The following is a 26,010-nucleotide window of genomic DNA, read 5'->3' as shown; positions in this document are numbered from 1 at the left end:
CGAGGTTCGCAGGGTAATTAAAAATTTAAATGAGAAGAAGTCTCCCGGTGATGACAGGGTTTCTAACAAGGAAATCAAATCACTGCCATATAGAGCAGTAATCTTCCTAGCTACCATATTTTCGGCCTGTATCAAACTGGGATACTTCCCTGACGTCTGGAAGACTGGTAAAATGATAGTCTTCCCGAAGCCAGGGAAGGATAAATTATTCCCTCAAAATTATCGTCCGATAACCCTGTTATCACATATCTCTAAGATATTCGAGAGACTTCTTCTCTCACGCCTTAACGGATACCTTAGCACCCGCAACATACTGCGACCTGAGCAGTTTGGGTTCAGGTCCAGGCGCAGTGCCCCCCTTGCGGTGCTGCGCCTGACACAGTATGTCACAAGGTCGTTCAATATGCGCCGTAGCGTGCCAGCAGTATTTTTCGATGTAGAGAAAGCTTTTGACACTGTCTGGCACGATAATCTCATAGTGAAACTTCTGGAACTATATAAAGTTCCTTCTTACCTTGTCAAAATTATCCAGTCATATTTGACTAACAGGAAATTTTATATTTCCTGTGAAGGGGAGCAATCCACCCCTCGGGTACTTAGAGCTGGAGTCCCACAGGGTGGAGTGCTAAGCCCCACACTCTACGGCCTATATGTGAACGATCTTCCCACACTAGATGGAGTTGAGATCCAGCAGTATGCGGATGACATAGCCATTTACATCGGCATGAAACGAAATGACTATGCCGTCCGACGACTGCAACAATGGATCGATTCCTTCCGGGAGTGGTGTCTCCGGAACAAGGTGAAAATAAATGCGGAGAAAACACAAGCAATTGTTTTCACCCGGCGCCGGCCTAGCCTTGATCGTCTCACTATTAATAAAGTCCCCGTGTCTTGGACTAACAAAATTAAATACCTTGGCCTAATTCTGGACAGAACTTTGTCCTGGAGATACAATATAGAACAGGCCAGACAGCGTGCCACAGCACGGATGAAAGCGCTGAGACCTCTGCTAGGCAATAAGTATATCTCTACCACCATCAAGAGAAATATTTACCTAGCATGTATCAGGCCCATCCTGCTGTATGGCTGTGAGGCCTGGGGCTATATTGCAAAGACTCCACTGTCAAAATTACAAACTTTTCAGAATAAGACACTACGAATGATGACCAGAGCACCTTATCTGAAATCTAACAAGAGGATACGGGCTGAGCTTCGTATCCCCACACTTAGATCTCAGATAAATAAAGTAGTGAGGATGACCAGGGCTAGGATCCTCTCGAACCTATCAGAGGACCCTGGTATTCTATTACTAAAACGGATCATGAGGACCAAGAAGCCGAGTACTCGCCTGAAGTACCGTGGCCCTTGGATCCTCTATGACCTGCCTTAATTTTTCGAACCTGCCAACCCTTTCGGCCTTTTGCAAATTGACACATTCCTCTCACTAAATATCTCAAAATTCTTTCCCTGTTAGGGGCTGTTTGTTAAGAAGGGCTCTTATATTTAATACTTCACTCCGACTTCTTTATTTGAAAACAAATTAGTAGCGAATTGGGGGTTTCTTTTCTGACGATAGGCCTCTGGCCTATCTGACAGATGGTTTTTCCCCCGCCAGTGCAGTGAGATCAGAGACTTCCTGCCTCATCGGCCAAACCTAGGAAACAGATGAGTAGGGGGGCATCATTTTCGCCCCGGGGCTCCCATCCACTGGCCATCAACAAAAAAAAAAAAAAAAAAAAAAAAGCCGAAAAATTTACTTTCTAGGAGACATCCCAGACAACCATGCCACCCAAGACAAGCGGAAAGGCAGCCAAGAAAGCCGGCAAGGCCCAGAAGAACATCTCCAAGGGAGACAAGAAGAAGAAGCGCAAGAGGAAGGAAAGCTATGCCATCTACATCTACAAGGTGCTTAAACAGGTACATCCTGATACTGGCATCTCCAGCAAGGCGATGAGCATCATGAACAGCTTTGTCAACGACATCTTCGAGCGCATCGCCGCTGAGGCTTCCCGTCTGGCCCACTACAACAAGCGCTCCACCATCACCAGTCGGGAGATCCAGACTGCCGTCCGCCTCCTGTTGCCCGGTGAGCTGGCCAAGCACGCCGTCAGTGAGGGTACCAAGGCAGTTACCAAATACACCAGCTCCAAGTAAGGTGCCAGGTTTTCTGCCTTGCTGCATTCTTAACAAACGGCCCTTTTCAGGGCCACCACACCTTTAAAAAAAAGAGCAGCATCTGTTAGCCTTGTTATCAACTCCACTCTGATTTTATCTATCTGTCCTACTTCATATACATCGAAAGACAGTGCAAAACATTCAAATCATAAGCTAAGGAGGGAAGAACTACTACTACTACTACTACTACATTACCTTATTGCTAAAAATCCTCCTGCTTTGTCCTTTACAATGAAAACCAGACCAAGCCCCATGGCACTACAGCCCCTAAGCAAGCAGGCTGAGTGGACCTCAAAGCAGCCATTAGATCGAGGTAAAATTCCTTTGCCTGGCCGGGAATTGAACCCGGGCCCCCCAGCTACGAGGCAGGCACGCTGCCCCTGCGCTACAGCGCCGGCCCCTTCACAACCACCTTCAGTAATTATTATTATTATTATTATTATTATTATTACAACCCTCGACACTTCCCGTGTGTGTGTGCGCGCGCGCGCCAGCGCGCGCGTTTTTTTGGGGTTAGGTTACGAGAAGTGGGGTTAAGTCGAGTTAGGGTACGTTTCGCCGCGGAGCGCGACAACCACCCGCGCCCGCTCCGCGACGGCGACCTCCGAGCACACCCCTGCACCATTGCCAACGCCCCCGCGCCACAAAGACCTCCAGGAAACTCGCTTTGCGGTTCGTATGGACGTTTCAAGCTCCGTTCTCTCGCCAACGGCCATACCATGTTGAATACACCGGTTCTCGTCCGATCACCGCAGTTAAGCAACATTGGGCGTGGTCAGTACTTGGATGGGTGACCGCTTGGGAACACCACGTGCCGTTGGCTCAATTCCCTTTTTACCAAGTTTCCCAGTCCCAGTACGACAACTTACTTTCAACTTTTGCCTCAGGCCAGCAGAAATTGCTTAAATCACGTTTTTTGTTACGTCTGAAACTAGCTAGACCTTTTGCTGCTCTTCGACCCCGTGGCTATACAGGAACGAAGCTTAGCGTAGTATTGCATTTCCTCCTAGGTGACCGGCCTAACCTGGCGGCGGCGACATCATCATCATCGTTGTTGTTATTATTATTATTATTATTATTATTATTATTATTATTATTATTATTATTATTATTATTCGTCGTCTCTCTCTCTCTCTCTCTCTCTCTCTCTCTCTCTCTGTGTGTGTGTGTGTGTGTGTGTGTGTGTGTGTGTGTGTGTGTGTGTGTGTCGACCTAGGGGACCCTTGCTGAGCCTAGCACCGCTTCCAATTACTCGTGCCAGGATTTTAACTTTCGTACCTCCTATCGTACGTCCCTATGTCTAAACTTGCTGTTCTTATTCTTTTAGGTTAGTGTAGCTTATCCTGCAGGCCTCTTATGGCACATAACATCATTCTACGTCCTATTTCTCCCAATATTAAGATTATTAAAGGGCGGAACGAGGCTTCTAAACTCCCCGCCCACCTTGAAAATCGCGAGGAAGGTGGTTTCCATGCAACGTCATCGACACTGTCGTGATTACAATGAAAGCCATGTCCTAGCAACCGACCGCGGCATTTAGCAGCCCCTCAAAGAGTCGAACAATTTCCTTTTATGTTCTTTCAGGTAAGTAGCTATTCAAATTACGACACGGTTCGGCAATAAGTTACAAGTTTGTAGTACGCTCGTGTCTCTCCCGGGCTTCCTTACGAACGGTAGGGCACCAGTGCAGTACAGTGGCCTACACACAGCCCGCTATCTTCGAAGTGCGTGTGTTGCGATGTAACGTAGTTTTGAAGCCTAGGAACTTGTAAAACTCTTTCATTTCTATCAAAGACGAGACGCCCTTCAAATAAGACTGAGAAGGTAACCTTTTGACGACAAGGGTTAGTTCAAAGAGTCGTGACGTTTTAGGTTAGGTGAAGGGAGGAAAGCACTCGTTTTTGTTGTTTGTACGTCAGCTGACCGATCTTTTGGCAAGTGATAAATTGAGTAGAACGAATCGGAACTCCGTATAGTTACTGTTACCGTCCTAGAATTAAAATTAGACCATTCTGAGCCCTACTTGACAGGTTCGACACCGGCTCACTCGTGTGATATTTCGATGGTCTGTAGATATGGGCGCATAAAAAGAACTCCTGCGGGACAAACTTCCGGCACCTCGGCATCTACGAAAGGCGTAAGATAATAGTGAACATAACCTTACTAGTAGTACCACCACCACCATTACTGCTACTAATACGACTATTACTTAAGGCAGTGGACAATTTCGAACTCAAGCAATAATGTGTCCTTTTGCTGACCACCTGATCACTGCCTCTTGCCTTACTACTACAGGCTAGCGTTCAAGGAAAGAAAGAAAGAAAGAAAGAAAGAAAGAAATAAGTTACCGTTCTTCCCAAGTCAGGTTAGGATTTCTGCATCAGACACGGCTAGGGCTGATCGTGGATCTACTAGTACCTAACATGCTAAATTGTGCTCCGTTATATCATCACCAGTCGTGAAGTCACACCTGCATCTTCTAATTACAGGGTAGATGCTACATATTTCGGGCAATATATAACCCAGGTTTGGCTTGGATAACCTAAAAATATTCAGGTACTGGGTCTGGCCTGGTTATATCAAGTGTCACCCTAGATCAGCAGGGCTAAGAATCATCAGGTCTCTGTCATGAATTTAAATGGCTTAGTACCCCTCATTATGGTGTACTTCTCTTCATATTTGAGGGAAGAGGAGTAAAACTTAAAACTTTATTGCCTGTCTTAAACCACCTACTTTCTTTGGGGTATTGTCTAGCACAAACTTCTAAGGCGACCACATCACACAGCCCGATGCTCGAATACTGCTTGGGCAGGGGTGTAGGTGGTGGTTAGTGGTTGCAAGAAGGGTCCTGGAAGGGAGGGATAATAAGCCAGTACGCCACTTGCTCTTAAGTCTGTACCTTTCATTATACGGTTTCATTAACTATTTTTTACACCTGCCCTGTAGTATGGTACCATTTAGTAAGAGGTCTCTAGAGTTTGGCCTAGTACAACCTTCAATGAAAGTAGTTTTCAGGAGTGGTTAGGTACCCCTATACTTACTTTCTTTCTTTCTTTCTTTCTTTCTTTCTTTCTTTCTTTCTTGGATTACAAGGTGTCGGTAAAGCAGCTGATCGTTGCTTATGTACAAAAAAATGTTCATACATGGGCTTTCATTCGCTGAGGTAAATGATAATGATAATAATAATAATAATAATAATAATAATAATAATAATAATAATAATAATAATAATAATGGCAAGAACACAAAGGGTCCTTTTCTCTGCAGCTGATTTTTAGCATGAAGGACAGAGGCTGTCATGATGATGATGATTACCGAGTGATACCGTTAAGCTAAAACCCAGTAGGGGATTAATATTAACAGCAGGGAACGTTGTGCAGAATCATTCAGTAAAGATGTAATGGCAGGGGGAGGGGGGGAAGAGGGCGTTCAGTATAATACACCATCAACCCAAGTACAGTGCATATTTAGCTCTATGTTATGTAATGCTCTCTCTGCTCTCTGTACCTTTATTTGGCCCTACAACTTGTCTCACCAAGTGAAGGAGATCTTACACATAGTTACTGTACTGTACTTAATTTCACGCTGACTTCAACTGCTAGTAGGATACGCACGTCGAACCATGCAGAAACCTGCACGATTTCAAACGACTGCCGACTAGATAGCGACTAGGCCGAAGAAAGAAAGGGCATCTTATAAATCGAGAGCGACAATTCATTTTCGAGGTTAGGGTTACCGCTTGGTTCTCTTAGCCAAAGAAATCATGAAACCATTTTGCGAGTAAAAACTGATGTTACCTGAATTTTGGATACAGTTATTACTACCATCATCATCATCATCATCATCATCATCATCATCATCGTCATACGCTACTCTGTATGATGAAGGTGGGTAGCAAGATCGAGTCTCGGCGCGATCAGTTGGCTTCAAATTCTGCTTCACCTCGTTCAGAGTATACATATTCAAGGTAAAAACACTAGCTTCTCTCAAAAAATAAACTCCTATTGAAGGGTCATTAAACACAACTTCTTCTTCTTCTTCTTCTTCTTCTTCTTCTTCTTCTTCTTCTTCTTCTTCTTCTTCTTCTTATTATTATTATTATTATTATTATTATTATTATTATTATTATTATTATTATTATTATTATTATTTTCCTTTCTTTCTTTCTTTCTTTCTTTCTGTCTTTCTTTCTTTCTTTCTTTCTTTCTTTCTTTCTTTCTTTCTTTCAGGACCATTTAAGTGAGATGTTAGCTGTATGAGTGTTGCAGCACCTCAAACCTTTACATTTTTTCCCTTGTAAGTTGTGGCAATGTCTTGCAGAGAAGTTTGTTGGGAAACCATGGTCCTTCCTTCCTTCCTTCCTTCCTTCCTTCCTTCCTTCCTTCCTTCCTTCCTTCCTTCCTTCCTTCCAATAAATCTGCTGAGTTGCTGTCTCAAAGGGTCTCTCATCCTAAAGAAATTTGACCGAAGGTAAGGGATGTTGCCAGGTCTATCAAACTGACAGACTTATCATCTCCTGGTACAGGAAATCTGTTCTTTGAAGAGTCTGGACTGACTGCCCCTTCCTCCGTCACGGTGTTCTCGATCCTGCCTTCGCAGCCCACTGGAGGCAGTAAGATACGACTCACAATGCCTCCATCCAGCAGGCGAGGGGTGAAGCCTCTCCTGAGGCGGTACAGGCTCTGTAGCGAACTGGAAATTTAATTATGCCCTAAGAAACATCTAGAGGTTCCCTTGGGCAGGCTGTCCCTTTTCCCAACCTGAGCTTTCGACCCCCGACAGGGGCTGAAAGCTGCTGGATGTGAGAGACTGTACAGAGTTGAGAGCCTTATAAATAGAGGCCTAAAGGCTAGGACTTTACGAGATTGGCGCTACCAGCAGGAAAGCAGGAGTCGAACGAGTCATGGAGGCTAGCTTCTAACTTATGTCCTTTATCCTGTAGGTCCTTTCAAGCAAAGCTACAAGAGGCAGATTACAGCAGGTCTGCTTCACTCTGTGGAAAACTACCTAAAGGCTGACTTGCCTTTGCTCTCACTCGGAAGGGGTTAGAGCCTGAGGATGGCCGTTCAGCTCCATTGCTAGAGGAAGGATTGGGCTTCCTTCAGGTAAGAGGGGGTCACTCCCGGGGGCGTCGCGACGACGACGGCCGCCCCTAAACGTCGGCATGGAGAGGCGGCTGGTGAAATGCTGCCCATCGAACGCACCTCCATCAGGACGCCCGAAGCAAGGTGACGAGTACTTCTGCCACCTGAGGAGCAGCGTCAAACCTTTGACTATCCCTTCCTAACCGAACCCTGATTGTAACCCACCCCTTAAAGACGCAGGGAGCACGAGAAAGGAGCTAGGAAGCACGTCCCCAACTTGTCGCCGCGCAACCCACCCGACAGCCAGCCACTGCTGTTTCCTGCGCGGTCCGAGTAGCCTGATACACTCAGATAACCAGGGGAGCGCGCGAACACATTCTCATCGTGACCATGGCTGACACAGCAACAGCATCGGCAGCATCTGCACCCGCCTCGGCTCCGGCCCAGGCGTCGCCCAAGAAGAGCAAGGCTTCTGCATCGAAGAAACCTCGCACCAAGCCTGCCCATCCGAAAACCTCCGAGATGGTGGGCAGTGCCATCAAGAGCCTGAAGGAACGAGGTGGATCTTCTCTGCAGGCTATCAAGAAGTACATCTCTGCCAACTACAAGGTGGACTCTGAGAAGCTGGCCCCTTTCATCAAGAAGTACCTGAAATCTGCCGTGGCTTCCGGAGAGCTGGTCCAGACCAAGGGGAAGGGAGCTTCAGGTTCCTTCAAGCTCGCTTCGGCTGCCAAGCCGGAGAAGGCCAGCGCAGCCCCTGTCAAGCGGTCCGCTGCCCCCAAGGAGAAGCGCATCCCCAAGGCGAAGAAGGCTGGTGGAGCCAAGGCTGCAGCCAAGAAAGCCATTTCCAAAAAGCCTGCCGAGAAGAAGAAGGCCGCTCCTGCTCCCAAACCCAAGCAGAAGGCTCCTTCCAAGGCTAAGAAGGCCGCCAAGGTGCCCACTAAGAAACCTAAGGCACCTAAGCCTAAAAAGGCCGCTAAGCCCAAGGCCTCGCCTAAAAAGGCACCAGCAAAAAGGAAGTGAGGACATTTCATGTTCTTGCTTCCTTCTACACGCACCTCTTGCTCTCGTAGGAGCAGAGGAAAAACGGCCCTTATCAGGGCCATCAATTTTATTCCCCAAGAGAGCATATTATGTCAGTCACTGTCCAAGGCTGGAACCCTGGCCTCTCCTATCTCTGCCTCCTAAACAGGCTAGTTTGTCTCATTGCGGGGCGACTCACTCTTCAAATTTCATTATTATTGTACTTAACTACATTTTTCTTTATCCTTACTTACTGCACTTTTGCTGTTGCTGTTGTTGTTGTTATTATTATTATTATTATTATTATTATTATTATTATTATTATTACTATCACGTCCTAGATATTAATTAATGAATTATTGTACTCAATACTCAAGATTATTATTATTATTATTATTATTATTATTATTATTATTATTATTGTTATTATTATTATATTCTGTTACTCTTAGATTTTTCCTTGAACCTAGAGGAACCACTAGCTTTTTTTCTTTTCGTTTTCCTTCTATCCTAGACCAGAGAGACAATAACTACTCTTCTAGGAAATTTTGGTGGCCCTGAAAAGGGCCGTTTGGTAAAGCTCCAGCCATAAGACAAGCACCGGACTTAGGCACGTTCGCCACGGATGCGGCGGGCGAGCTGGATGTCCTTAGGCATGATGGTGACACGCTTGGCGTGGATGGCACACAAGTTGGTGTCTTCAAAAAGACCCACCAGGTAGGCCTCACTGGCCTCCTGCAAGGCCATGACAGCCGAGCTCTGGAAGCGCAGGTCGGTCTTGAAGTCCTGAGCTATCTCTCTCACCAGCCGCTGGAAGGGCAGCTTGCGGATCAGAAGCTCAGTGCTCTTCTGGTAGCGTCTGATCTCACGCAGGGCCACGGTACCGGGCCTGTAGCGATGAGGCTTCTTCACTCCTCCGGTGGCAGGCGCGCTCTTACGGGCAGCCTTGGTGGCCAGTTGCTTGCGCGGGGCCTTGCCTCCGGTAGATTTACGTGCAGTCTGCTTAGTACGGGCCATCACGTGCTCACTGTCGACTCGTCCCAGGAAGAATGGTTCGGGGGCTTGCTGCCCGACTGTTTTATTGCTTCGCTTCCCCCACCCTCGGTAGCAGCTGCACTCCCATTGGCCGGGCGGTGCTGACGTCACCGGGGCCAGGCACTTTCAACAAAAGCGAGGGGCCTCGAGTGCCAGCCGCATTCTAGCTCTGAACTCGCAGCTCTACTGATCTATCATGACCGGACGAGGCAAGGGAGGCAAGGGACTCGGCAAAGGAGGCGCCAAGCGTCACAGGAAGGTGCTCCGAGACAACATCCAGGGCATCACTAAGCCTGCCATCAGACGTCTCGCTCGCAGAGGTGGAGTCAAGCGTATTTCGGGACTTATCTACGAGGAGACCCGTGGCGTGCTCAAGGTATTCCTGGAGAACGTTATCCGGGATGCCGTCACCTACACCGAGCACGCCAAGAGGAAGACCGTGACCGCCATGGATGTCGTCTATGCTCTCAAGAGGCAGGGACGCACCCTGTACGGTTTTGGTGGTTAAGTCTCCTCCGAGCGTGCTCCCGTTTGTGAGCATGCAGTATTTAAAAAACGGCCCTTTTCAGGGCCACCACTTACCTCTCAAAAGAGCACAGAGTCCCACTTACAGTACTCCTCTAACGTAGCTTGCGCTATTCTCCCTCTCAAAACAGTCATCTCCCCGAAACCTGCACGGAAAAAAGCCCTCATTATCAGTTATGATGTCTACATTTTAATGCTAACAAGAGAAAACAAACATTATCTTCCTTGCTGTGCACGTCTAAAAGACAAAGTATTGTAAATATACTACTTTAAGTATCCTTTCCTTTCCTTTCTAGTTAAGTGTGTGTTCTTACATGCATAGGTTGGTAGTATCCAGCAGTCAAGAACAGAATTATACAGCATAAATGAAATGAAAAGAAATCTATAATGTACTTCCTTCTTCCTTCCCTTCTGAAAATTAAATATTAAGAGGGGCCTGGAGCTACCTTACTCATTTCCCCCTTAAATAAATAACCTCAAAGGAAAGGCTATTCTTGTGCTCTCCTGGCTAATGTTACAGATGCCCTCATATTTGCAGTGTCTCATTATTGTTATTATTATCATTATTATTAGGAGAGTTGTCTGAACTGCTCTATCACTTCAGGATTTCTCCATACTTCTGCTAAGATAGCTATAGCAGCATGATAGACAAACAGCTCTTATCTTAAGGAGTTGGTGGCCCTGAAAAGGGCCGTTTATTTATATTTTTCCGGTGAGCCAACGCCCTGACCGAGAACAGGAACTTAAGCCTTCTTCTCGGTCTTCTTAGGCAGGAGCACTGCCTGGATGTTGGGCAGAACACCACCCTGGGCAATGGTCACTCCAGACAGCAACTTGTTCAACTCCTCGTCGTTACGGATGGCCAACTGTAAGTGACGAGGGATGATCCTGGTCTTCTTGTTGTCACGGGCTGCATTGCCCGCCAACTCAAGAACTTCAGCTGCCAGGTATTCCATGACTGCAGCCAGGTACACAGGAGCCCCAGCACCCACTCGCTCAGCGTAGTTTCCCTTGCGGAGGAGACGGTGGATACGGCCGACAGGGAACTGCAGGCCTGCACGGCTGGAGCGACTCTTGGACTTGCCCTTCACTTTTCCTCCCTTTCCTCGTCCTGACATGATGCTATGATGCTCTGCTGCTCTACTTCGAAGGGAAAATGATACCGAATCACTCTGCGCACCAGTTTTGTAGCCTGCAAGGTTGCTCAACGTTACGAGCCAACCAATAAGGCTGCAGTAAGCTTGCGCTCATTGGCTAGTCGCATGCAGCCCTCTCGGTCTTAAAAAGAATTGCAAGGGGGCCGAAAAATTTTAGCATTCGAGAACAATCTGGCAACTTGTACGGACGCTACGTACTGCTTTCTCCCGCTGTGTGACTGGTGTGAGCTCTTTCTTGGTGGTGCAAACGTTAATACCTTACAGTATATACAGTGAATAGCTAAAGTGGATTAAGTACCAATCCTTTTGGCAAATTCCCTGCTATATAACTGGTAAGTGCTATCGCTTGCTGTTGTTTGCTTGCTCTGGTGTGCCTGTCTTGGTAACTTCGTAGTTGCATGATGGCTAACTCCCCGCCACCGGGAGGTGGTGGAGATGATTTCCCTCCTCTTGCTGACACGATAAAGCGCGCTAGGTGCGATAATCGCACTACGTCGGCATCTAGAGCCGGCTCTACCATTAATCTTCTCACTTCTCTCACAAGGGAGAAGTTTGAGGAATATTCCAGAACCGGTGATTTTCCGGCTCACTTGGCTGCCGCCTTCCGCAGCAATCATTCTGTGGCTAAGAAAATTAGAAACATGTACGCTAGAGAGAAACAGGCCAGAAGGGAACTACGTCCCAAGCCTGTTCCTACCTCTAATTCGTTTAGTGTGCTGGCTTCCTTGCCCACTGAGGGCAATATGTCTGCGGCTGATTTAGTCCCCCTCCCCCCTGCCCCCGCTCCTGCACCTCAACCCTCTACGAGCGCTGCCCCCTCTCAGCCTCCTAGGCCTGATAGGGTCGCGGGTTCGACCCCAAATAACAATGAGACAGGGCAGAGCTCCTCTCAAGAAAACCAGGGCGAGGCCATGGATGTTTCGACCCCGAAAAAAGTCTCTGTTCCCCCTATAGTGGTGCATGATAAATCAGAATATCAGCGCCACTATAATTACTTGAGGACCCGCTGCACTGGAAATATCAGAGTCATCAATACTAGGGATGCTCTGAAATTCCACGCGGAAAATGAGCAGGATTACCAACTGTTGAAACAGTATTTCGAGGAGAACAACAAGAGCTTTTACACGCACCAGCTCGCGAGTAAAAGGCTCCTCAAAGTGATCATTCGGAATATTGTTTCAACAGTAGACGTGGACTGGGTTCGAGAGGAACTCATAGCACTCGGATATCAACCACAGGACGTGTATCAGTACACGCGACGTGATGCTACGTCCAAGAAAGTGATACCCTTGAGTGTTATGAGTGTAACACTCCCGAAGGATAAATTCTCCGAGACCATTTACTCACTCAAATATTTGTGTGGGTGTGCGGTCAAAATTGAGGCTTTTAGGGGCCGTGAAGGCCCATCTCAATGCTATCGATGCCAGCGGTGGGGGCACACCGCTAATTACTGTAAAATGCCTAGGAGGTGCGTAAAGTGTGGTGAAAACCATGCAGCTGCTGCCTGCCCCCTAAACCCGGAGGCACCAGCTAAGTGCGCCAACTGCCAGGGCGAACACCCCGCCTCCTGGAGGGGATGCCAGCTGTTCCGGAACATTATGGAACAGAAAATGGTTAGGGAGGTCTTGAAAACCGAGAAGCGAAAGGTCCTCCCCCCCTCCCGCGAAGTTGATCCCAACTTCTCGTACGCAGCTGCTGCTGGAGGTGCCCAGGCGGCCCCCGCCCCTGCATCGAACCCTGCCCCCTCAGAGGAAGCGTCACCCATCTCCGACTTTTCGGGCATGAGTGACATTTTGAACCTTGTGAGGCAAATTAATTTTTCTAAACTGCTACCTATCATTAAAGACACGATGACCAAACTAAGGTCATGTGAAACAATGATAGACAAGATTGGAGTCCTGTTAAGTGCTGTTTTTCAGTACTTTTCAGAGCCCTAAAGAGGCTGTCATTGTTTGACTATGGACCTTAGGGTTTGTGCCTGGAATTGCAAGGGTGTTTCTGCTCAGAGATACGAACTCGAGTCGTTTATCTCTGAGCACAACATTGATATCCTCCTTCTAGGGGAAACATGGCTGAAACCCCATATGCCTTTCAAAATTAAGAACTTTGCGGTATACCGCAAAGATAGAGCTGACAGAGAGGGCGGGGGAGTGGCTGTGCTGATTAAGTCTAAGCTTACTCATCACGTCATCGACCCTCTCCCTCTTGGAGCTATTGAGTCTCTCGGTATCGAGATTAGACATGATAACTATCATTATCGAATTTTTGCGGCCTATCTCCCCCCCAAAGCTCCGCTTCACACGGCTGAGCTAGATATTTTACTTAATAATCAAAGCCATACGCCCTCTATCATTGGAGGCGACTTGAATTCCAAGCACACCGACTGGAACTCCAGGACTATTAATCCTAGGGGGAGAATACTCCAGCAACATTCACTTGATACTGACATCAGTGTATATGCCCCCACGGAGCCCACCTTCTATCCGGATAATGGTGGCCTACCTGATGTCTTAGATGTCGCAGTCACTAAGTATTACAACAGGGCTATTGATTTCTTAGTCCCTGACGAATTAAATTCGGATCATAAACCCATCATTTTCAATCTTACCTGGGTTAGGCTTGAAGAGCCGTCACTTCCTGTACCTAAATTAAATCTTGACTACCACAAATTCACGTGGCATGTCAACAAAAATTTGAAAACCTTTCCGGTCACCAGCGAGAATGATGTGGACCGTGCGATTGCGCACCTTAATAATAAGGTCAGCAATGCACGGAAATACATCATTCGAGCAGCCAAAATTAATAATAATAATAATAATAATCGTTCTCAGCACTGTCCTGGTTCTGAGGATGATACCACACCGGATCTCCTTAAGGATTTGATCCAAATTAAAAATAGATACAGGAAGAGATGGCAACGATTCCGGGACCCCGCTGACCGGGCGGAATACCAGGAATTAGCCCGCGAAGTCCGCAATCGCTTGCTGGAGCGTAAGATTGAAAGATGGGAGGAGTTCTGCCGACATCTTTCAGAGCATGAGTCAGAACGCGACTTTTGGCGTGTCACTCGCGGTCTGACTCGAACCCAGGAACCCCGGCGTGCCATCCACGGCCGGCACGGCCTGGTGTTCTCCCCTTATGATAAAGCTGAGGCTTTTGCGGATACTATTGAAAGCCAGTGCGTAACTCACAACTTAGCTGACGATGACGATGACGATGACGAACGACGGACCCGTGAGATACGCAGAAAAGCCTTGGCTTTCGAAAGACAATGGACACCTGACTTTAACGTACCTGACTTCCAGCCTCGCGAGGTTCGCAGGGCTATTAAAAATTTAAACGAGAAGAAGTCTCCCGGTGATGACAGGGTTACAAATAAAGAAATTAAGTCACTGCCATACAGGGCAGTAATTTTCTTAGCTACCATTTTTTCGGCCTGCATAAAACTGGGATACTTCCCTGACGTCTGGAAGACTGGAAAAATGATAGTCTTCCCGAAGCCAGGGAAGGATAAATTATTCCCTCAAAATTATCGTCCGATAACCCTGTTATCACATATCTCTAAGATATTCGAGAGACTTCTTCTCTCACGCCTCAATGGATACCTAAGCACCCGCAACATACTGCGACCTGAGCAGTTTGGGTTCAGGTCCAGGCGCAGTGCCCCCCTTGCGGCGCTGCGCCTGACACAGTATGTCACAAGGTCGTTCAATATGCGCCGTAGCGTGCCAGCAGTATTTTTCGACGTAGAGAAAGCTTTCGACACTGTCTGGCACGATAATTTAATAGTGAAACTTCTGGAACTATATCAAGTTCCTACATACCTAGTCAAAATTATTCAGTCATATTTGACTAACAGGAAATTTTATATTTCCTGTGAAGGGGAGCAATCTACCCCTCGGGCACTCAGAGCTGGAGTCCCACAGGGTGGAGTGCTGAGCCCCACTCTCTACGGCCTATATGTGAACGATCTTCCCACACGAGACGGAGTAGAGATCCAGCAGTATGCGGATGACATAGCCATTTACATCGGCATGAAACGAAATGACTATGCCGTCCGACGACTGCAACAATGGATCGATTCCTTCTGGGAGTGGTGTCTCCGGAACAAGGTGAAAATAAATGCGGACAAAACACAGGCAATTGTTTTCACCCGGCGCCGGCCTAACCTTGATCGCCTCACTATTAATAACGTCCCCGTGTCTTGGACTAACCAAATTAAATACCTTGGCCTAATATTGGACAGAACTTTGTCCTGGAGATACAATATAGAACAGGCCCGGCAGCGTGCCACGGCACGGATGAAAGCACTGAGACCTCTGCTAGGCAATAAATATATCTCTACCACCATCAAGAGAAATATTTACCTAGCATGTATTAGGCCCATCCTGCTGTATGGCTGCGAGGCCTGGGGCTATATTGCCAAGACTCCGCTTTCCAAATTACAAACCTTTCAGAATAAGACACTACGAATGATGACCAGAGCACCATATCTGAAATCTAACAAGAGGATACGGGCTGAGCTTCGTATCCCCACACTTAGATCTCAGATAAATAAAATAGTGAGGATGACCAGGGCTAGGATCCTCTCGAACCTATCAGAGGACCCTGGTATTCTTTTATTAAAACGGATCATGAGGACCAAGAAGCCGCGGACTCGCCTGAAGTACCGTGGCCCTTGGATCACTTATGATCTGTTTTAAAATTCGAACCTGCCAACCCTTTCGGCCTTTTGCAAATTAATACCAATGACCCACTAAATTACGTCAAAATTTTTCCCCTGTTAAGTGCCGTTTGTTAAGAAGGACCCAATTTCCTAGTAAATTACTCTCTTGAGCACAAACTAGTAGCGATGAGGGGGTTTCTTCTCTGACGATAGGCCCTTGGTCTATCTGACAGATTGCTTTATCCCCCACCAGTGTAGCGCGAACAGAGACTTCCTGCCTCATTGGCAAACCTTGGAAACAGATGAGTAGGGGGGCATTATTTTCGCCCCGGGGCTCCCATCCACTGGCCATCAATCAACCGCAAAAAAAAAAAAAAAAAAAAAAAAAAAAAGCCGAAAAATTTACTTTCTAGGAGACATCCCAGACAACCATGCCACCCAAGACAAGCGGAAAGGCAGCCAAGAAAGCCGGCAAGGCCCAGAAGAACATCTCCAAGGGAGACAAGAAGAAGAAGCGCAAGAGGAAGGAAAGCTATGCCATCTACATCTACAAGGTGCTTAAACAGGTACATCCTGATACTGGCATCTCCAGCAAGGCGATGAGCATCATGAACAGCTTTGTCAACGACATCTTCGAGCGCATCGCCGCTGAGGCTTCCCGTCTGGCCCACTACAACAAGCGCTCCACCATCACCAGTCGGGAGATCCAGACTGCCGTCCGCCTCCTGTTGCCCGGTGAGCTGGCCAAGCACGCCGTCAGTGAGGGTACCAAGGCAGTTACCAAATACACCAGCTCCAAGTAAGGTGCCAGGTTTTCTGCCTTGCTGCATTCTTAACAAACGGCCCTTTTCAGGGCCACCACACCTTTAAAAAAAAGAGCAGCATCTGTTAGCCTTGTTATCAACTCCACTCTGATTTTATCTATCTGTCCTACTTCATATACATCGAAAGACAGTGCAAAACATTCAAATCATAAGCTAAGGAGGGAAGAACTACTACTACTACTACTACTACATTACCTTATTGCTAAAAATCCTCCTGCTTTGTCCTTTACAATGAAAACCAGACCAAGCCCCATGGCACTACAGCCCCTAAGCAAGCAGGCTGAGTGGACCTCAAAGCAGCCATTAGATCGAGGTAAAATTCCTTTGCCTGGCCGGGAATTGAACCCGGGCCCCCCAGCTACGAGGCAGGCACGCTGCCCCTGCGCTACAGCGCCGGCCCCTTCACAACCACCTTCAGTAATTATTATTATTATTATTATTATTATTATTACAACCCTCGACACTTCCCGTGTGTGTGTGCGCGCGCGCGCCAGCGCGCGCGTTTTTTTGGGGTTAGGTTACGAGAAGTGGGGTTAAGTCGAGTTAGGGTACGTTTCGCCGCGGAGCGCGACAACCACCCGCGCCCGCTCCGCGACGGCGACCTCCGAGCACACCCCTGCACCATTGCCAACGCCCCCGCGCCACAAAGACCTCCAGGAAACTCGCTTTGCGGTTCGTATGGACGTTTCAAGCTCCGTTCTCTCGCCAACGGCCATACCATGTTGAATACACCGGTTCTCGTCCGATCACCGCAGTTAAGCAACATTGGGCGTGGTCAGTACTTGGATGGGTGACCGCTTGGGAACACCACGTGCCGTTGGCTCAATTCCCTTTTTACCAAGTTTCCCAGTCCCAGTACGACAACTTACTTTCAACTTTTGCCTCAGGCCAGCAGAAATTGCTTAAATCACGTTTTTTGTTACGTCTGAAACTAGCTAGACCTTTTGCTGCTCTTCGACCCCGTGGCTATACAGGAACGAAGCTTAGCGTAGTATTGCATTTCCTCCTAGGTGACCGGCCTAACCTGGCGGCGGCGACATCATCATCATCGTTGTTGTTATTATTATTATTATTATTATTATTATTATTATTATTATTATTATTATTATTATTATTCGTCGTCTCTCTCTCTCTCTCTCTCTCTCTCTCTCTCTCTCTGTGTGTGTGTGTGTGTGTGTGTGTGTGTGTGTGTGTGTGTGTGTGTGTGTCGACCTAGGGGACCCTTGCTGAGCCTAGCACCGCTTCCAATTACTCGTGCCAGGATTTTAACTTTCGTACCTCCTATCGTACGTCCCTATGTCTAAACTTGCTGTTCTTATTCTTTTAGGTTAGTGTAGCTTATCCTGCAGGCCTCTTATGGCACATAACATCATTCTACGTCCTATTTCTCCCAATATTAAGATTATTAAAGGGCGGAACGAGGCTTCTAAACTCCCCGCCCACCTTGAAAATCGCGAGGAAGGTGGTTTCCATGCAACGTCATCGACACTGTCGTGATTACAATGAAAGCCATGTCCTAGCAACCGACCGCGGCATTTAGCAGCCCCTCAAAGAGTCGAACAATTTCCTTTTATGTTCTTTCAGGTAAGTAGCTATTCAAATTACGACACGGTTCGGCAATAAGTTACAAGTTTGTAGTACGCTCGTGTCTCTCCCGGGCTTCCTTACGAACGGTAGGGCACCAGTGCAGTACAGTGGCCTACACACAGCCCGCTATCTTCGAAGTGCGTGTGTTGCGATGTAACGTAGTTTTGAAGCCTAGGAACTTGTAAAACTCTTTCATTTCTATCAAAGACGAGACGCCCTTCAAATAAGACTGAGAAGGTAACCTTTTGACGACAAGGGTTAGTTCAAAGAGTCGTGACGTTTTAGGTTAGGTGAAGGGAGGAAAGCACTCGTTTTTGTTGTTTGTACGTCAGCTGACCGATCTTTTGGCAAGTGATAAATTGAGTAGAACGAATCGGAACTCCGTATAGTTACTGTTACCGTCCTAGAATTAAAATTAGACCATTCTGAGCCCTACTTGACAGGTTCGACACCGGCTCACTCGTGTGATATTTCGATGGTCTGTAGATATGGGCGCATAAAAAGAACTCCTGCGGGACAAACTTCCGGCACCTCGGCATCTACGAAAGGCGTAAGATAATAGTGAACATAACCTTACTAGTAGTACCACCACCACCATTACTGCTACTAATACGACTATTACTTAAGGCAGTGGACAATTTCGAACTCAAGCAATAATGTGTCCTTTTGCTGACCACCTGATCACTGCCTCTTGCCTTACTACTACAGGCTAGCGTTCAAGGAAAGAAAGAAAGAAAGAAAGAAAGAAAGAAATAAGTTACCGTTCTTCCCAAGTCAGGTTAGGATTTCTGCATCAGACACGGCTAGGGCTGATCGTGGATCTACTAGTACCTAACATGCTAAATTGTGCTCCGTTATATCATCACCAGTCGTGAAGTCACACCTGCATCTTCTAATTACAGGGTAGATGCTACATATTTCGGGCAATATATAACCCAGGTTTGGCTTGGATAACCTAAAAATATTCAGGTACTGGGTCTGGCCTGGTTATATCAAGTGTCACCCTAGATCAGCAGGGCTAAGAATCATCAGGTCTCTGTCATGAATTTAAATGGCTTAGTACCCCTCATTATGGTGTACTTCTCTTCATATTTGAGGGAAGAGGAGTAAAACTTAAAACTTTATTGCCTGTCTTAAACCACCTACTTTCTTTGGGGTATTGTCTAGCACAAACTTCTAAGGCGACCACATCACACAGCCCGATGCTCGAATACTGCTTGGGCAGGGGTGTAGGTGGTGGTTAGTGGTTGCAAGAAGGGTCCTGGAAGGGAGGGATAATAAGCCAGTACGCCACTTGCTCTTAAGTCTGTACCTTTCATTATACGGTTTCATTAACTATTTTTTACACCTGCCCTGTAGTATGGTACCATTTAGTAAGAGGTCTCTAGAGTTTGGCCTAGTACAACCTTCAATGAAAGTAGTTTTCAGGAGTGGTTAGGTACCCCTATACTTACTTTCTTTCTTTCTTTCTTTCTTTCTTTCTTTCTTTCTTTCTTGGATTACAAGGTGTCGGTAAAGCAGCTGATCGTTGCTTATGTACAAAAAAATGTTCATACATGGGCTTTCATTCGCTGAGGTAAATGATAATGATAATAATAATAATAATAATAATAATAATAATAATAATAATAATAATAATAATAATAATAATGGCAAGAACACAAAGGGTCCTTTTCTCTGCAGCTGATTTTTAGCATGAAGGACAGAGGCTGTCATGATGATGATGATTACCGAGTGATACCGTTAAGCTAAAACCCAGTAGGGGATTAATATTAACAGCAGGGAACGTTGTGCAGAATCATTCAGTAAAGATGTAATGGCAGGGGGAGGGGGGGAAGAGGGCGTTCAGTATAATACACCATCAACCCAAGTACAGTGCATATTTAGCTCTATGTTATGTAATGCTCTCTCTGCTCTCTGTACCTTTATTTGGCCCTACAACTTGTCTCACCAAGTGAAGGAGATCTTACACATAGTTACTGTACTGTACTTAATTTCACGCTGACTTCAACTGCTAGTAGGATACGCACGTCGAACCATGCAGAAACCTGCACGATTTCAAACGACTGCCGACTAGATAGCGACTAGGCCGAAGAAAGAAAGGGCATCTTATAAATCGAGAGCGACAATTCATTTTCGAGGTTAGGGTTACCGCTTGGTTCTCTTAGCCAAAGAAATCATGAAACCATTTTGCGAGTAAAAACTGATGTTACCTGAATTTTGGATACAGTTATTACTACCATCATCATCATCATCATCATCATCATCATCATCATCGTCATACGCTACTCTGTATGATGAAGGTGGGTAGCAAGATCGAGTCTCGGCGCGATCAGTTGGCTTCAAATTCTGCTTCACCTCGTTCAGAGTATACATATTCAAGGTAAAAACACTAGCTTCTCTCAAAAAATAAACTCCTATTGAAGGGTCATTAAACACAACTTCTTCTTCTTCTTCTTCTTCTTCTTCTTCTTCTTCTTCTTCTTCTTCTTCTTCTTCTTCTTATTATTATTATTATTATTATTATTATTATTATTATTATTATTATTATTATTATTATTATTATTATTTTCCTTTCTTTCTTTCTTTCTTTCTTTCTGTCTTTCTTTCTTTCTTTCTTTCTTTCTTTCTTTCTTTCTTTCAGGACCATTTAAGTGAGATGTTAGCTGTATGAGTGTTGCAGCACCTCAAACCTTTACATTTTTTCCCTTGTAAGTTGTGGCAATGTCTTGCAGAGAAGTTTGTTGGGAAACCATGGTCCTTCCTTCCTTCCTTCCTTCCTTCCTTCCTTCCTTCCTTCCTTCCTTCCTTCCTTCCTTCCTTCCAATAAATCTGCTGAGTTGCTGTCTCAAAGGGTCTCTCATCCTAAAGAAATTTGACCGAAGGTAAGGGATGTTGCCAGGTCTATCAAACTGACAGACTTATCATCTCCTGGTACAGGAAATCTGTTCTTTGAAGAGTCTGGACTGACTGCCCCTTCCTCCGTCACGGTGTTCTCGATCCTGCCTTCGCAGCCCACTGGAGGCAGTAAGATACGACTCACAATGCCTCCATCCAGCAGGCGAGGGGTGAAGCCTCTCCTGAGGCGGTACAGGCTCTGTAGCGAACTGGAAATTTAATTATGCCCTAAGAAACATCTAGAGGTTCCCTTGGGCAGGCTGTCCCTTTTCCCAACCTGAGCTTTCGACCCCCGACAGGGGCTGAAAGCTGCTGGATGTGAGAGACTGTACAGAGTTGAGAGCCTTATAAATAGAGGCCTAAAGGCTAGGACTTTACGAGATTGGCGCTACCAGCAGGAAAGCAGGAGTCGAACGAGTCATGGAGGCTAGCTTCTAACTTATGTCCTTTATCCTGTAGGTCCTTTCAAGCAAAGCTACAAGAGGCAGATTACAGCAGGTCTGCTTCACTCTGTGGAAAACTACCTAAAGGCTGACTTGCCTTTGCTCTCACTCGGAAGGGGTTAGAGCCTGAGGATGGCCGTTCAGCTCCATTGCTAGAGGAAGGATTGGGCTTCCTTCAGGTAAGAGGGGGTCACTCCCGGGGGCGTCGCGACGACGACGGCCGCCCCTAAACGTCGGCATGGAGAGGCGGCTGGTGAAATGCTGCCCATCGAACGCACCTCCATCAGGACGCCCGAAGCAAGGTGACGAGTACTTCTGCCACCTGAGGAGCAGCGTCAAACCTTTGACTATCCCTTCCTAACCGAACCCTGATTGTAACCCACCCCTTAAAGACGCAGGGAGCACGAGAAAGGAGCTAGGAAGCACGTCCCCAACTTGTCGCCGCGCAACCCACCCGACAGCCAGCCACTGCTGTTTCCTGCGCGGTCCGAGTAGCCTGATACACTCAGATAACCAGGGGAGCGCGCGAACACATTCTCATCGTGACCATGGCTGACACAGCAACAGCATCGGCAGCATCTGCACCCGCCTCGGCTCCGGCCCAGGCGTCGCCCAAGAAGAGCAAGGCTTCTGCATCGAAGAAACCTCGCACCAAGCCTGCCCATCCGAAAACCTCCGAGATGGTGGGCAGTGCCATCAAGAGCCTGAAGGAACGAGGTGGATCTTCTCTGCAGGCTATCAAGAAGTACATCTCTGCCAACTACAAGGTGGACTCTGAGAAGCTGGCCCCTTTCATCAAGAAGTACCTGAAATCTGCCGTGGCTTCCGGAGAGCTGGTCCAGACCAAGGGGAAGGGAGCTTCAGGTTCCTTCAAGCTCGCTTCGGCTGCCAAGCCGGAGAAGGCCAGCGCAGCCCCTGTCAAGCGGTCCGCTGCCCCCAAGGAGAAGCGCATCCCCAAGGCGAAGAAGGCTGGTGGAGCCAAGGCTGCAGCCAAGAAAGCCATTTCCAAAAAGCCTGCCGAGAAGAAGAAGGCCGCTCCTGCTCCCAAACCCAAGCAGAAGGCTCCTTCCAAGGCTAAGAAGGCCGCCAAGGTGCCCACTAAGAAACCTAAGGCACCTAAGCCTAAAAAGGCCGCTAAGCCCAAGGCCTCGCCTAAAAAGGCACCAGCAAAAAGGAAGTGAGGACATTTCATGTTCTTGCTTCCTTCTACACGCACCTCTTGCTCTCGTAGGAGCAGAGGAAAAACGGCCCTTATCAGGGCCATCAATTTTATTCCCCAAGAGAGCATATTATGTCAGTCACTGTCCAAGGCTGGAACCCTGGCCTCTCCTATCTCTGCCTCCTAAACAGGCTAGTTTGTCTCATTGCGGGGCGACTCACTCTTCAAATTTCATTATTATTGTACTTAACTACATTTTTCTTTATCCTTACTTACTGCACTTTTGCTGTTGCTGTTGTTGTTGTTATTATTATTATTATTATTATTATTATTATTATTATTATTATTACTATCACGTCCTAGATATTAATTAATGAATTATTGTACTCAATACTCAAGATTATTATTATTATTATTATTATTATTATTATTATTATTATTATTGTTATTATTATTATATTCTGTTACTCTTAGATTTTTCCTTGAACCTAGAGGAACCACTAGCTTTTTTTCTTTTCGTTTTCCTTCTATCCTAGACCAGAGAGACAATAACTACTCTTCTAGGAAATTTTGGTGGCCCTGAAAAGGGCCGTTTGGTAAAGCTCCAGCCATAAGACAAGCACCGGACTTAGGCACGTTCGCCACGGATGCGGCGGGCGAGCTGGATGTCCTTAGGCATGATGGTGACACGCTTGGCGTGGATGGCACACAAGTTGGTGTCTTCAAAAAGACCCACCAGGTAGGCCTCACTGGCCTCCTGCAAGGCCATGACAGCCGAGCTCTGGAAGCGCAGGTCGGTCTTGAAGTCCTGAGCTATCTCTCTCACCAGCCGCTGGAAGGGCAGCTTGCGGATCAGAAGCTCAGTGCTCTTCTGGTAGCGTCTGATCTCACGCAGGGCCACGGTACCGGGCCTGTAGCGATGAGGCTTCTTCACTCCTCCGGTGGCAGGCGCGCTCTTACGGGCAGCCTTGGTGGCCAGTTGCTTGCGCGGGGCCTTGCCTCCGGTAGATTTACGTGCAGTCTGCTTAGTACGGGCCATCACGTGCTCACTGTCGACTCGTCCCAGGAAGAATGGTTCGGGGGCTTGCTGCCCGACTGTTTTATTGCTTCGCTTCCCCCACCCTCGGTAGCAGCTGCACTCCCATTGGCCGGGCGGTGCTGACGTCACCGGGGCCAGGCACTTTCAACAAAAGCGAGGGGCCTCGAGTGCCAGCCGCATTCTAGCTCTGAACTCGCAGCTCTACTGATCTATCATGACCGGACGAGGCAAGGGAGGCAAGGGACTCGGCAAAGGAGGCGCCAAGCGTCACAGGAAGGTGCTCCGAGACAACATCCAGGGCATCACTAAGCCTGCCATCAGACGTCTCGCTCGCAGAGGTGGAGTCAAGCGTATTTCGGGACTTATCTACGAGGAGACCCGTGGCGTGCTCAAGGTATTCCTGGAGAACGTTATCCGGGATGCCGTCACCTACACCGAGCACGCCAAGAGGAAGACCGTGACCGCCATGGATGTCGTCTATGCTCTCAAGAGGCAGGGACGCACCCTGTACGGTTTTGGTGGTTAAGTCTCCTCCGAGCGTGCTCCCGTTTGTGAGCATGCAGTATTTAAAAAACGGCCCTTTTCAGGGCCACCACTTACCTCTCAAAAGAGCACAGAGTCCCACTTACAGTACTCCTCTAACGTAGCTTGCGCTATTCTCCCTCTCAAAACAGTCATCTCCCCGAAACCTGCACGGAAAAAAGCCCTCATTATCAGTTATGATGTCTACATTTTAATGCTAACAAGAGAAAACAAACATTATCTTCCTTGCTGTGCACGTCTAAAAGACAAAGTATTGTAAATATACTACTTTAAGTATCCTTTCCTTTCCTTTCTAGTTAAGTGTGTGTTCTTACATGCATAGGTTGGTAGTATCCAGCAGTCAAGAACAGAATTATACAGCATAAATGAAATGAAAAGAAATCTATAATGTACTTCCTTCTTCCTTCCCTTCTGAAAATTAAATATTAAGAGGGGCCTGGAGCTACCTTACTCATTTCCCCCTTAAATAAATAACCTCAAAGGAAAGGCTATTCTTGTGCTCTCCTGGCTAATGTTACAGATGCCCTCATATTTGCAGTGTCTCATTATTGTTATTATTATCATTATTATTAGGAGAGTTGTCTGAACTGCTCTATCACTTCAGGATTTCTCCATACTTCTGCTAAGATAGCTATAGCAGCATGATAGACAAACAGCTCTTATCTTAAGGAGTTGGTGGCCCTGAAAAGGGCCGTTTATTTATATTTTTCCGGTGAGCCAACGCCCTGACCGAGAACAGGAACTTAAGCCTTCTTCTCGGTCTTCTTAGGCAGGAGCACTGCCTGGATGTTGGGCAGAACACCACCCTGGGCAATGGTCACTCCAGACAGCAACTTGTTCAACTCCTCGTCGTTACGGATGGCCAACTGTAAGTGACGAGGGATGATCCTGGTCTTCTTGTTGTCACGGGCTGCATTGCCCGCCAACTCAAGAACTTCAGCTGCCAGGTATTCCATGACTGCAGCCAGGTACACAGGAGCCCCAGCACCCACTCGCTCAGCGTAGTTTCCCTTGCGGAGGAGACGGTGGATACGGCCGACAGGGAACTGCAGGCCTGCACGGCTGGAGCGACTCTTGGACTTGCCCTTCACTTTTCCTCCCTTTCCTCGTCCTGACATGATGCTATGATGCTCTGCTGCTCTACTTCGAAGGGAAAATGATACCGAATCACTCTGCGCACCAGTTTTGTAGCCTGCAAGGTTGCTCAACGTTACGAGCCAACCAATAAGGCTGCAGTAAGCTTGCGCTCATTGGCTAGTCGCATGCAGCCCTCTCGGTCTTAAAAAGAATTGCAAGGGGGCCGAAAAATTTACTTTCTAGGAGACATCCCAGACAACCATGCCACCCAAGACAAGCGGAAAGGCAGCCAAGAAAGCCGGCAAGGCCCAGAAGAACATCTCCAAGGGAGACAAGAAGAAGAAGCGCAAGAGGAAGGAAAGCTATGCCATCTACATCTACAAGGTGCTTAAACAGGTACATCCTGATACTGGCATCTCCAGCAAGGCGATGAGCATCATGAACAGCTTTGTCAACGACATCTTCGAGCGCATCGCCGCTGAGGCTTCCCGTCTGGCCCACTACAACAAGCGCTCCACCATCACCAGTCGGGAGATCCAGACTGCCGTCCGCCTCCTGTTGCCCGGTGAGCTGGCCAAGCACGCCGTCAGTGAGGGTACCAAGGCAGTTACCAAATACACCAGCTCCAAGTAAGGTGCCAGGTTTTCTGCCTTGCTGCATTCTTAACAAACGGCCCTTTTCAGGGCCACCACACCTTTAAAAAAAAGAGCAGCATCTGTTAGCCTTGTTATCAACTCCACTCTGATTTTATCTATCTGTCCTACTTCATATA

General features: G+C 47.2%; 2 non-coding genes across 2 annotated transcripts; both read left to right on the top strand.

The window, feature by feature from the left end:
• The first annotated feature begins 2,882 nt into the window (after positions 1–2,882).
• Positions 2,883–3,001, top strand: LOC137500658 (5S ribosomal RNA). Its single transcript, XR_011018166.1, has one exon. It is a non-coding gene; the product is annotated as a 5S ribosomal RNA (ribosomal RNA).
• A 14,195-nt stretch (positions 3,002–17,196) lies between these two features.
• On the top strand, positions 17,197–17,315 carry LOC137500647 (5S ribosomal RNA). The gene has a single exon (XR_011018155.1). It is a non-coding gene; the product is annotated as a 5S ribosomal RNA (ribosomal RNA).
• Positions 17,316–26,010: the final 8,695 nt, after the last annotated feature.

This window comes from Anabrus simplex, chromosome 4 (genome assembly GCF_040414725.1).
Source record: "Anabrus simplex isolate iqAnaSimp1 chromosome 4, ASM4041472v1, whole genome shotgun sequence".
Classification (NCBI taxonomy): Eukaryota; Metazoa; Arthropoda; class Insecta; order Orthoptera; family Tettigoniidae; genus Anabrus; species Anabrus simplex.
This window is presented reverse-complemented; position numbering and strand designations above follow the sequence as displayed.